Source organism: Chiloscyllium plagiosum, unplaced genomic scaffold (genome assembly GCF_037043375.1).
Source record: "Chiloscyllium plagiosum isolate Xiang-an unplaced genomic scaffold, Cpla_swu_hap1 HiC_scaffold_11, whole genome shotgun sequence".
NCBI lineage: Eukaryota > Metazoa > Chordata > Chondrichthyes > Orectolobiformes > Hemiscylliidae > Chiloscyllium > Chiloscyllium plagiosum.
In genome coordinates, this window is record NW_028270149.1 from 43,298,314 (window position 1) to 43,311,802 (window position 13,489).

The following is a 13,489-nucleotide window of genomic DNA, read 5'->3' on the forward strand; positions in this document are numbered from 1 at the left end:
GGAAGGATTGGAGCTAAGAAAAGGTAGAGAGGTAGCGCTATTAATAAAAGATGGTGCTTGCCCAATATAGCGGGATAACCTAAGTTCAGGAATCAGGAAATAAAAGCAGTTTGGTAGAAAAGATAACTGAAAAATTATTAAAGGCAAGAGGCCACTTAGGGATTGAGAGTGAAGTACTGGGGCTCTAACACAAAAAAACCACATGATAGGACATAGCCAAAAATGAATGAATGGGATTCATTAAAAAGAAATGGTGATAATATTGGGTGATTTTAATCTAGATAGTCTAGAAAAAAATAGATGAAGAAAAGTAGTCCAGATGAGAAGTTCATAGAATATTTTTCCAATAAATTTCAGAAAAGAACAATAAACAGTATGGCACAGGAGCAAGCCCTTCAGCCCCCCCATGCCTGCGCTGACACATTTTGCCCTTCCATACTCAAACTGTCTTCACTTACAGGATCTATATCCCTCTATTCCCTTCTTATTCATGTATTCATCCAGTCGCTTCTTGAATGCAGCTATTGTGTCTGTTTCCACCACCTCCTCTGGCAGCACATTCTAAGCACTCATCACCCTTTGTGTGAAAAACCTGCCCCGCACATCTCTTTTAAATTTCCTTCCCCCCGCAACTTGACCCTGAGTCTCCTAGTAATTGAGCCCTCCATCCTGGGAAAAAGCCTTACATTTTCCACTCTATCCATGCCATTCACAATCTTATAAACTTCTACCAGGTCACCCCTCAACCTCCTGCGTTCCAGTGAAAATAACTCAGTCTCTCTAATGTTTCTTCATAGTTAAGATCCCCCCTACCAGGCAACATCCTGGTAAACCTTTTGTGTACCCTCTCCAAAGCATCCACATCCTTCTGATAGTGTGGTGACTAGAACTGTACACAATGTTCCAAGTGTGGCTGAATTAAAGTTGTTTCAAGCTGAAGCATAACTTGTCTATCCTCATATTCAGTGCCCCTTCCAATGAAGGCAAGCATGCCACAGATCTTTTTTACTACCTTATCTACCTGCACTGCTACCTTCAGTGATCCATGGAGCTACACACCCAGATTCCTCTGCATACCAATATTCCTTGATTGTCAAAAGTGTGTCACTTCACATTTGTCTGGATTGAACTCCATCTGCTACTTTCCTGTCCATGCCTCCAATTGATCTATATCCTGCTGTATCTTCTGACAATCCTCCTCACTATCTGCAACTCCATCGATCTTTGTATCATCTGCAGACTTACTAAATAGACTAGCCAGGCTTTCCTCCAAATCATTTATGTACACCACGAACAGCAGACATCACAGCACTGAACACACTAGTCACAACCCATCCTTCCACCACTACCATCTGTCTCCTATGACTAAGCCAGTTCTGTATCCATTTTGCCAGCTCACACAATACCATGTGACTTCACCTTTTGTACCAGTCTGCCATGACCTTGTCAAAAGCTTTACTGAAGTCCATGTGGACTACATCAACCGCTTTTACCTCATCAATCATTTTTGTCACTTCAAAAAAACTTGATCAAGTTAATGAGGCACGATCCCCCCCACGTCCCCTTCCCCACCCAAAACCATACTGTCTATCACTAAAAAGTCCATTTGCTTCTAAATGCATATAGGTCTTAGCCCTGAGAATCTTATTGAATAATTTTCCTACCACCAACGTGAGGTTCACTGGCCTATAATTTCCTGGATTATCCCTACTACCCTTCTGAAACAATGAAACTACATTGGCTATTCTCCAGTACTCTGGGACCTCATCTGTGGCCAAAGAGTATACAAAGATGTCTGTCAATGCTCCAGCAATTTATTCTCTTGCCTCCCAAGATATTCTGGGATACCTTTTAAGATGCTCAACATCTCTTCCTTTTTAATAGCAACTTGGCTTAGAAATTCACCACTCCCTTCTCAGACATTACCCCCATCAATTCCTTCTCTTTGATGAATACCGACACAAAGTATTCATTTAGGACACTGGGGCCTATTGGGGAACAGACTATACTAGACCTGATATAATGCAATGAGATAGGATTAGTTAATAATCTCATACTGAAAGTGTCCCTGGGTAGCAGAAATCATAACATGAATGAATTTTGCATCCAGTTTAAGAATCAGTTTAAGTAACAGAAGAGTGAATCGAACATGAGTATTTTAAACTTTAATAAATGCAATTATGAGCACATGAAACAATGTTAGTTGAAGCAAACAATGATAGGGAATAGATCTGTAGAGATGCAATGACAGATATTTAAAAGAGATATTTCAGAATAGACATAACATAACAGAATACATACATTTCAAAGAGAAAAAAGGACTGTAAGGGGAGGATTCACTGATTGTGGTTAACTGAGAAAAATTAAAGATAGTATCAAACTTAAGGGGAATCCACATAATTGCGCAAGTATTGATGACAGATCAGAAGATTAGGCAGAACATAAAAAGTGGTATGGACAATAAATGCTGACCTAGCCAATGACACCCACAATCTGTGAATGGATTTTAAAAAATTAAAAGATTACTAAGGAAAGTACACAAGAAAGCTCTTCCAAATCCAAAAATATAAAAACCAAGAATATGAGTTTCTACAGATATTTGAAACAAGAAGAGATAACAAAGTAAGCAATGGTCCTTCAGAAAGTGAGTCTGGGGAATTAATGATTAAATATAAGGACATGCCATATGAATTTAATGGGTATTTTGTATCAGTCTTTGCTATACAGAATACAACTCCCAGAAAAAGCTGTGAACTATAAAATAGAGGTGAAGGAGGAACTCAAGAAAACTACAATCACTAGTGAAGTGATACCAAGCAAACTGTTAGGGTTTGTGGGCTTACAATCAATGTTCCCTCTTATATGCATGCTTTGAGGGTCCACACATGGCAATCTGCTGTGCATGGATCTCAGAGGTCTGTGTAAAAGAAACAAAAATTAGTGGGAATGTGCTGACAAGCCTCGAGTCCTGATGTCCTCTGGTCTCAAAAGAAATAGTTGATGCATTGGTTTTAATTGCCCAAATTCCCTAAGTTTTGGAAAGGTTCCATTAGATTGGAAATGGGCAAATGTGACAGATACACAACTGATGGACTTTATCAGAGTACATTTTATATCTCTCCGCTTGCTCCTTTCGCACTTGCTCATTTGAACCTACTTGGAAGCTCCCTGCATCTTTGCCCTGTCTTCTCTTGCTTTATCTTTTTGTGCTTTGTTGCCATAGTCAGAGCTCAAAGGTTGACAGTATTTCTGTTTTGCCTTCTAGCACAGGCATAAAGTCAAGCAACACGTATTATTGTCAGCAGTCATCAGTCAAAGGGGTGGACATGTTGCTGTATGGCATCATGCTATACCAATCCCATACCTGTACCATATGACAATAGCCTATGTGGCTTCAACCAAATAGCTATGTCTCAAAGTCTAAGGGAAGTAGTCCTCAAAAAAGTCAGTGAGGACAGCCTTCATTCAGGGGTTTCCAGCACAATTAAGGGCAGCGTCTGCTTGCAGTCCAAGGACTTGGTGGCAGTCAGTTGGTTTTGGCATCACCATATGAATGGTTGTCGTCCTCTCCAGCTAGCATAAGGACCTCTCGTCGTAGAGGGTGAGGAGACGGATGTCGGGCATCCACAAAATCTGTCTTGGTTTCTTCTGCCCTATGGTGCGCTGTTTTCTCCTGGAATGAGACAAAGGGAGGAATTGAGTGAGATGAAAGTGGCTGACACTACTGTTAATTCTAATGCAGATGGGAGAAAGGTAGTGAAGTGTCCCAAGTGAGTGAGTAGGCAGCACAGAGGTGTGTTAGTAGTATGGGAGCTTTGGTGCGTGATTGTGAGTGATAGAAAATGTTGCATGTAGTACTCAATGAGCCTTGGTGAAAGTTGGGTGCAGTAGCAGATTTAGAGAGTGCGAGGTGACAGAGAGAAGATGGAGGTACTTACTCAGAGAGCTGTGAGGTCTTTAACAACATTGTGGCTTTACTAGGTGTTATTCCAGATTGTGGACAATACACAGACCATATAAGAACAAGGATCTTTTGGATGGTGAGCTGGAGAAAAGAGGACGACCCTCCTCTGCATGACTCCAGTCATCAAGAGCTCCAGGTCCCTGTCAGTGAAGCACGCAGTTGCATTGCCTTTGTCCATCTTCTCCAGGGCAATCCATAGCAATGTGCAGTGCAGCTCCAGAGTGACAATGCTTGACCAGCTGCACAACTCCATTTTAAATATGATGCTAGGAATTCCAGAAAGTTGTGGCAGTGGCAAGAATTTCCACCTCTGATGATATCATGAGCAGAATGCCTTAGAGGCAGTTTGGATATGGAATGAAGTGAGTTTTGGAGAACAGCATCAGACAATCTGTTAGTACTCAAGAAACCCGCTATGAAATTTCCCAAATTTGTACGCTTAGCTGGGTTCTGGTAAAATTCAGCCCCATGTTCTAGCAACTGTAACCTTGACTTTATCGCAGGGTGACATTGGTACATAGGAGAAGCCAAGACCAATGACAAACTCAAATGCTTAATCTTAGTGCTTCCAAAATTTATTCCCATGTTCAAGGTCATACTCTGGACTGAATTTGTAGAAAACACTGTCTGGTTGTCTAGTAGCAGCAAGGTATTTGTGATCAGGTATAATGAAGTGGTCCATGTTTCCTCACGGGGTGCAGAAGAACATTCCTGCTTCTCCTGGACCACAAAAAGAAAATAAAAAGTATAAATGTATCTATTTAGGTCTCTTCTGGCCTTGACTTTTCTTTGCAGTTATCTTCCTGATGATAAGTTTCTCAGGTTGAAATTCCAGATGATGCCTTACTATGTCTTTACTTAGATAGGAGACTGCCAAGTTGTGGGTGGTTTTAAATGCTGAAATTTATGATAATAGTTGGTCAAATCAAAGCAAAAAATGAGTAGGTAAGAATTACACTTTGTTTTAATTGCCCAATCCTCAGTAATTGCAAGGTTTCTAGATGGTGGGATGATGGAATGGGATCTGTGAGAGTGGTGTTAAAATCAAAGCTCATTATATAAAAAAAACTCTATGTTCATCCTCCATTCTTCCATAATTAATTTTGAACCTAAGTCACTTTGTCAACAATTCACCAAGCAGCTGGAGAGAGAAGATAACCTTTCACTGATATCCTTCCAAAATACTTCCAGATTTTAAAAAACTTCAATAAACTTTACAATTTTTCATGTTCGATAAAAGGCAAGACGTTTAAAACATTGAACAATTTGTTAATCTTTTATTGAACATGTTGTCATGTGTGCATTTAAAATGTAAAATCTTGACATTATTAAATGAAGAAAAGGTTTCATAAATTAAGCTCCAGGACATTTCTGCAGAACTTCCTCAGAGCATAGAACATAGAACATAGAACAATACAGCACAGAACAGACCCTTCGGCCCACGATGTTGTGCCGAATATTTGTCCTAGCTTAAGCACCCATCCATGTATCTATCCAATTGCCGCTTAAAGGTCGCCAATGATTCTGACTCTGCCACTTCCACAGGCAGCTCATTCCATGCCCCCACCACTCTCTGGGTAAAGAACCCACCCCTGACATCTCTCCTATACCTTCCACCCTTCACCTTAAATTTATGTCCCCTTGTAACACTCTGTTGTACCCGGGGAAAAAGTTTCTGATTGTCTACTCTATTCCTCTGATCATCTTATAAACCTCTATCAAGTCATCCCTCATCCTTCGCCGTTCCAATGAGAAAAGGCCTAGCACTCTCAACCTATTCTCGTACGACCTATTCTCCATTCCAGGCAACATCCTGGTAAATCTTCTCTGCACCCTCTCCAAAGCTTCCACATCTTTCCTAAAGTGAGGCGACCAGAATTGCACACAGTACTCCAAATGTGGCCTAACCAAAGTCCTGTACAGCTGCAACATCACTTCACAACTCTTGAATTCAATCCCTCTGCTAATGAACACTAATACACCATAGGCCTTCTTACAAGCTCTATCCACCTGAGTGGCAACTTTCAAAGATCTATGAACATAGACCTCAAGATCCCTCTGCTCCTCCACCTTATTAAGAACCCTACTGTTAACCCTGTATTCCGCATTCTTAATTTTCCTCCAAAATGGACAACCTCACACTTGACAGGGTTGAACTCCATCTGCCACTCCTCAGCCCAGCTCTGCATCATATCTAAGTCCCTTTGCAGCCGACAACAGCCCTCCTCCCTATCCACAACTCCACCAATCTTATTCGTATCATCTGCAAATTTACTGACCCACCCTTCGACTCCCTCTTCCAAGTCATTAATAAAAATTACAAATAGCAGAGGACCCAGAACTGATCCCTGCGGAACTCCACTGGTAACTGGGCTCCAGGCTGAATATTTACCATCTACACCACTCTCTGACTTTGACTGGTTAGCCAGTTTTCTATCCAACTGGCCAAATTTCCCTCTATCCCATGCCTCCTGGCTTTCCGCATAAGCCTACCATGGGGAACCTTATCAAATGCCTTACTAAAATCCTTGTATACTACATCCACTGCTCTACCCTCATCCACATGCTTGGTCACCTCCTCAAAGAATTCAATAAGACTTGTAAGGCAAGACCTACCCTTCACAAATCTGTGCTGGCTGTCCCTAATCAAACAGTGTCTTTCCAAATACTCATAAATCCTATCCCTCAGTACCCTTTCCATTACTTTGCCTACCACCGAAGTAAGGCTAACTGGCCTGTAATTCCCGGGGTTATCCCTATTCCCTTTTTTTGAACAGGGGCACAACATTCGCCACTCTCCAGTCCCCTGGTACCACCCCCATTGACAGTGAAGACAAAAAGATCATTGCCAACGGTTCTGCAATTTCCTCTCTTGCTTCCTAGGATATATCCCGTCAGGCCTGGGGGACTTGTCTATCCTCAAGTTGTTCAAAATGTCCAACACATCTTCCTTCCTAACAAGTATCTCTTCTGGCTTACCAGTCCGTTTCACACTCTCCTCTTCAATAATACGGCCCCTCTTGTTTGTAAATACTGAAGAAAAGTACTCATTCAAGACCTCTCCTATCTCTTCCGACTCAATACACAGTCTCCCACTACTGTCCTTGATCGGAACTATCCTCATTCTCGTCATTCTCATGTTTCTCACATACGCATAAAATGCCTTGGGGTTATCCTTGATCCTAAATCCAAAGATTTTTATGCCCTCTCTTAGCTCTCCTAATTCCTTCCTTCAGTTCCCTTCTGGCTATCCTGTATCCCTCCAATGTTCTGTCTGAACCTTGTTTCCTCAACCTTATGTAAGCCTCCTTCTTCCTCTTTACAAGACATTCAACCTCCCTCGTCAACCAAGGTTCCCTCACACGACCATCTCTTTCCTGCCTGACAGGTACATACATATCAAGGACACGTCGTATCTGTTCCTTGAAAAAGTTCCACATTTCCACGACATCCTTCCCTGACAGCCTATGCTCCCAACTTATGCTCCTCAGATCCTGTCTTACAGCATCGTATTTACCCTTCCCCCAATTGTAAAACCTACCCTGTTGCACGCACCTATCTCTCTCCATAATCAAGGTGAAAGTCACAGAATTGTGGTCACCATCACCAAAATGTTCACCCACTAACAAGCCCATCACTTGTCCCAGTTCGTTACCAAGTACCAAATCCAATATTGCCTCCCCTCTGGTCGGACAATCTACATACTGAGTTAGAAAAGCTTCCTGGACACACTGCACAAACACCGCCCCATCCAATCTACTTGATCTAAAGAGCTTCCAATCAATATTTGGGAAGTTGAAATCGCCCATTACTACTACCCTGTGGCTTCTGCACCTTTCCAAAATCTGTTTCCAATCTGTTTCTCCACATCTCTGCTGCTATTGGGGGGCCTATAGTAAACACCCAACAAGGTGACTGCTCCTTTCCTATTTCTGACTTCAGCCCATACTACCTCCAAAGGCAGATCCCCCTCGAACTGCCTTTCTGCAGCCGTTATACCATTTCTAATTAGCAACGCCAATCCCCTCCTTTTTTACCACCCTCCCTAATCTTACTGAAACATCTGTAACCAGGAACCTCCATTCCTGTCCCTCTTCTATCCACGTTTCCGTGATGGCCACAACATTGTAGTCCCAGGTCCCGATCCACAGTAAGTTCACCCACCTTATTTCTGATACTCCTTGTGTTAAAGTATACACACTTGAACCCATCTCTGTGTCCGCAAGTATTCCTGTCAGTGCTACCTTCTCCACAGCCTCCCTACATTCTTGGACATCCTGACAAACAGCTAATCTACTTGCTGGACTACTATCCGGATCCCATCCCCCTGCCAAATTAGTTTAAATCCCCCCAAAGTGTGCTAGCAAACCTACCTCCCAGGATATTGGGGTGCCCTTCTGGTTCAGGTGCAACCCGTCCTGCTTGTACAGGTCCCACCTTCCCCAGAATGCAGTCCAATTGTCCAAATACCTGAAGCCCTCCCTCCTACACCATCCTTGCAGCCACGTGTTCAACTGCACTCTCTCCCTATTCCTTGCCTCACTGTCACGTGGCACCGGCAACAACCCAGAGATGACGACTCTGTCCATCCTAGCTTTTAGCTTCCAGCCTAACTCTCTGAGCTCCTGAATGACCTCCCCACCCCTCTTCCTACCTATGTCGTTGGTGCCAACGTGCACCACGACGTCTGGCTGCACACCCTCCCCCTTAAGGATTCTGAAGACACGGTCCGAGATGTCTCAGACCCTGGCACCCAGGAGGCAACAAACCATCCGAGAGTCTCGTCCATGTCCACAGAACCGCCTGTCCATCCCTCTAACTATAGAGTCTCCTATAACTAGCGCTGTCCTCCTCTCCCCCTTTCCCTTCTGAGTCTCAGAGTCGGACCTCGTGCCAGTGACCCGGTCACTGCAGCTTACCCCTGCTAGGCGTTCCCCCCCAACAGTATCCAAAGTGGTATACTTATTGTTGAGGGGAACGACCACAGGGGATCCCTGCACTGCCTGCTTCCTCCCCTTCCCACCTCTAACTGTTACCAAGCTACCTCTGTTCTCTGGCGTAACTATGTCCCTGTAGCTTCTATCTATCACCCTCTCAGCCTCTCGAATAATTCTCAGTTCATCCAACTCCAGTTCCAGTTCCCTAACGCGTTCTGTGAGGAGCATTTCCTGCAGGTGAAGTCGGCAGGAGTATCGGTAGTCACCCCTACCTCGAACATCCTGCAGGAGGAACATTCCACTGTCTGCACTGCCATTACTCTACACTTAGTCTCCAAAACAAGAACACTGAGTAGCTTACCTGTGGACTTTAAAGTTAGGTTAGAGGAGGAGGATGGGAGGGAGGTAGGGCCTGGGGTCTAGAACACACCCATTCAAATATCAATCACTTACCTTCCCGACCAGCTCTGCGCTCCAACTTCACTTCCGCCCAGCTCGCGCCGCTCTCTGCTGTGAAAAGACCGTTGGCGTTGAGGTAAGTTCTCAAATATCAATCACTTACCTTCCCGACCAGCTCTGCACTCCAACTTCACTTCCGCCCAGCTCGCGCCACTCTCTGATGTGAAAAGGATAGTGTCAGGCTAGTGTCCTAGGCCCAACCATCTTCAGCTGCCTCAATGACCTTCCCTCCATCATAAGATCAGAAGTGCAGCTCCATTCGTGATTCTTCAGACACTGAAGCAGTCCATGTCCAAATGCAACAAAACCTGCATAATATCCAGGCTTGGGCAGACAAGTGGCGAATAGTATTCATGCCACACAAATGTCAGGCAATGAACAATTGCCAACTAGAGACAATCTAACCACCACCCTTTGACATTCAAAGGTGTTACCATCACAATCCCCCACTATCAATATCCTCAGAGTTATCATTGATCAGAAACTCAAATGGGATAGACAATAAATGCTGGCTAGCCAGTGACACCCACATTCCATAAAAATGAATAAATAAAAAAAATTTAACAAACAACCACAGACCATTAATGACTGAGTTACAAAGACTAAGATTGTTTTAAAAGGCCACAAATAAAGTAGTTTGGTCTTTAATAATTCATGGCACATGAAAATTGCCACTATAATCATACTGAAAGTGACACCCGTTTGCTTTGTTAGAATGCACGTGTGAGTTGTAAAGAAACCAGTATAACTGAAACGTTTAAAATTGTTTAGTGACTAACAAAGTTTATTAATTTGTTCTTTTTGAAAAATATGCGCAAATTTTTTTCCATCACCTAAACAAATAATAGAGAAGCTACATTATTTTCAATTCCCAAGAAAATTTAATATTGTTTCAATTTACTTACAAAGACATTATCTCTGACCTCGAAGTATGTTGCAAAATAACCATTGCACATTAATGTTCAATAACATGTTACAGGAAAGCACAAATGTATCCTTATCATTGGAGATGTTCATTCCCTGGCTTTTATATTGCATGAAAACTTGTCACTGCTGGCCTGGACATTGTTTGGTCTTGTTGTATTTGGACATAGACTGCTCCAGGATCTGAGGAGTTGCAAATGATATTGAACGTCATGTCATCAGCAGTGAACGTCTCCACTTCTGGCCTTTGGTGGAAGGAAAGTCATTGATGAAGCAGCTAAAGATGAATGTGTCTAGGTCACAGCACTGACAAATTCCTCCAGAGATGTCCTGGAGCTGAGATGACTGACTTCCAACCACTACAGGTATCTTCCTTTGTGCCAGGTATGACTTCAAACAACAGAGAGTATTCCCATCAATTCTCATTGACTCCAACTTTTCTGGAGCTCATTAATGTAACACCCTGGCAAATGCAGTCTGGATATCAAGGGCAGTCATTCTTTCCTCATGTCTGGAACTCAGCTGTTTTGTCCATGTTTAGCCAAGGCAATAATCAGGTCAGGAAAAGACTGGCCCTGGCAGAATATGAACTGAATGTCAGTTAGCAGGTTATTGCTGAGCAGGTGCTGCTTGATAGCACTGTTGAAGACAAAGTCCATCACTTTACTGATGATCGAGAGTAGACAGATGGGGCAGTAATTGGCCAGGTTGGAGTTATCCTGCTTTTTGTGCACATAACATATGTGCGCAATTTTCCACATTGTCGGGTAGATGCCACAGGACATATGTGGACAATTTTCCACATTGTCGGGTAGATGCCAGTGTTGTAGCTGTTCTGTAATAAATTAAAATAGTGAAATAATCATTACGCAGCATGTAAACAGATTGTTCGGGTATATTGTTCAAGGTTGGAATCTGTTGCAGATGGTTGGAGGATTTGGTCGATTGCAGTTAGTTTTTGGTTAGTTTGGTAAGAGTCCGACCAAAAAAGTTCCATCAATAATTAATGATCGTCCCCCCAGTTTGGGGAGGGGCAACAAATAGGTCTGTATTTTCAGAGGAGTGGAAAGCAGTCTTTGCAGGCAGAAAGGCTTCAATAAAAGCCAAAATCTTAGAAAGAATTCAGTAAGTATTAATTTAGAAGGGAAGGCCATCAAAATCAGTTTTAAACAGGGAAATAGAATGTATTATAAGAGAGAGGGACTTAAAGAACAGAGAAGCCCAGAGAAGGTTATTGGTGCAGTCAGAAAAACATTTATTTCATCGCATGCAAACAAGACAGTTCTGGTCCACCCCTCAGTGTTGCTTGGTATGGATTCCAAATTTGTAAATTCTGAAGGAATTATAGAAAGTATAAAGGAGAAGTCTCATACCCAAAATTTAGATTAGATTAGATTCCCCACAGTAAGAAAACAGGCCCTTCGGCCCAACAAGTCCGCACCGACCCTCCGAAGATTAACCTACCCAGACGCTTTCACCATCCCTATATTTACCCCTGACTAATGCACCTAATGCTATGGGCAATTTAGCATGGCCAATCCACCTGACCTGCACATCTTTGGATTGTGGGACGAAACCAGACCACCCAAAGAAAGCCCATGCAGACACGGGGAGAATGTGCAAACTCCATACAGACAGTCACTCAAAGTGGGAATGTTACGCAGCTGTAAGGATTAAGCTTCTGCATTGACAGTTTTTCTGGTAATGAACAGATCAGTTCAGATAATCAAATAAGAGGCCATTGATCCTGAGGACAAACATTTACCAGAATAGACTATTCAACGGAGAAATGTGACTATTCTACATAGATCAGGGAAGGTCACTGGAAAATATAAAAGCTGGATGAATGAATATGATGAGGGATGAGAGATTAGGTTCATGGATTTGGAACATGAAGCATAAAGATAGAAAGCAATAAAATGCAGAGTAAGTTTAAACAGTGGGTCTGAGATTGAACGTGCCCCTAGAAAGAGATACTGGACCATTAAAAGAAATCCTATAAATACGAGTGGGAGATCAAACAGCAGCAGTCCGGAGAAAGATTGATGTAAGCTAAAGGACATAGTTTAACAAGGTCATGAACTACAGTACAAACTGCAGAAATACTATGAGGAACAAACACTCATGTGATCAGGAATTCCTAGTGGTCATGGGCAAGCAAGAAGTCAACAACAAATGTACAAGGATTACGAAGTTGGAGAGTGCACAGAGATGCCAAATAGAGAACAACTAGCCCTGTCACATAGCTGGATGTGGTGCCAAAAGTGTGTCCTGATGGAGCTTAAAAGGCTAAAATAAGCCTAGTAACACAACGCTTTGAAGAAAACCAGGAAACCAAGATATAAGAGTATATTCACCAACAGCAGGAAAAGAAACTTTGAAAATATTCTTGGCTTTGTGACCAATACCCAAATGATGATCAGTTGATAATAAAGGAACATTTTGAAAGGGGGATCAGCTCCAGAGGGAAATGATTCATCATCTTCCAAAAGAGACACTAAATCCAGTCAGGACACGCTGCAGACTAAGTAGTGTGCAGGTGACTTAAATTATGCCTCCAGAGTTTGGTACTTCTTAGTAATATCTATCTTATTAAAATTAGACTGTCTTCAATTAAAGGCATGTTTACTGGCACCACATAACCTTTCACAAAACCTTAAGATGCACACAGATCAGCTTTTGTAGGGTGGGAATCAGTGACTTTGAAAACATTGCCATAAATGGGTTTAAAGCAGAATTGAAAACTGAAAGACTTTTGGGGCTTTTAAGAACACAGGATTCAAAATTGGGCAGAAAGAATCAAGTATCACTTTGATTCAGCAGTCTTATTTGTAATATGTTAACTCCATTGCTTCACAAAAAGATGCAGCAGCTTCCAAAACTGAAATAGAGGAACTGCAGAGTCTGATTGAAAAGCATTGGAGTGGCATGGTGACTCCCTGGTTAGCACTGCTGCCTCACAGGGCCAGGACCCCGGGTTTGATTCCAGCCTCGAGTGACTGTCTCTGTGGAGTTTACATATTCTCCGTGTCTGTGTGAGTTTCCTCCCACAGTCCAAAGATGTGCGGGTTAAGTGGATTGCCCATGCTAAATTGTCCTGTAATGTGCAGGCTAGATGGATTTGTCATGGGAAATGCAGGTTTACAGGGATAGGGTGGGGGGGGGGGGGGGAGGGGCTGGTGAAATGCTCTTCGGAGGATAAGCG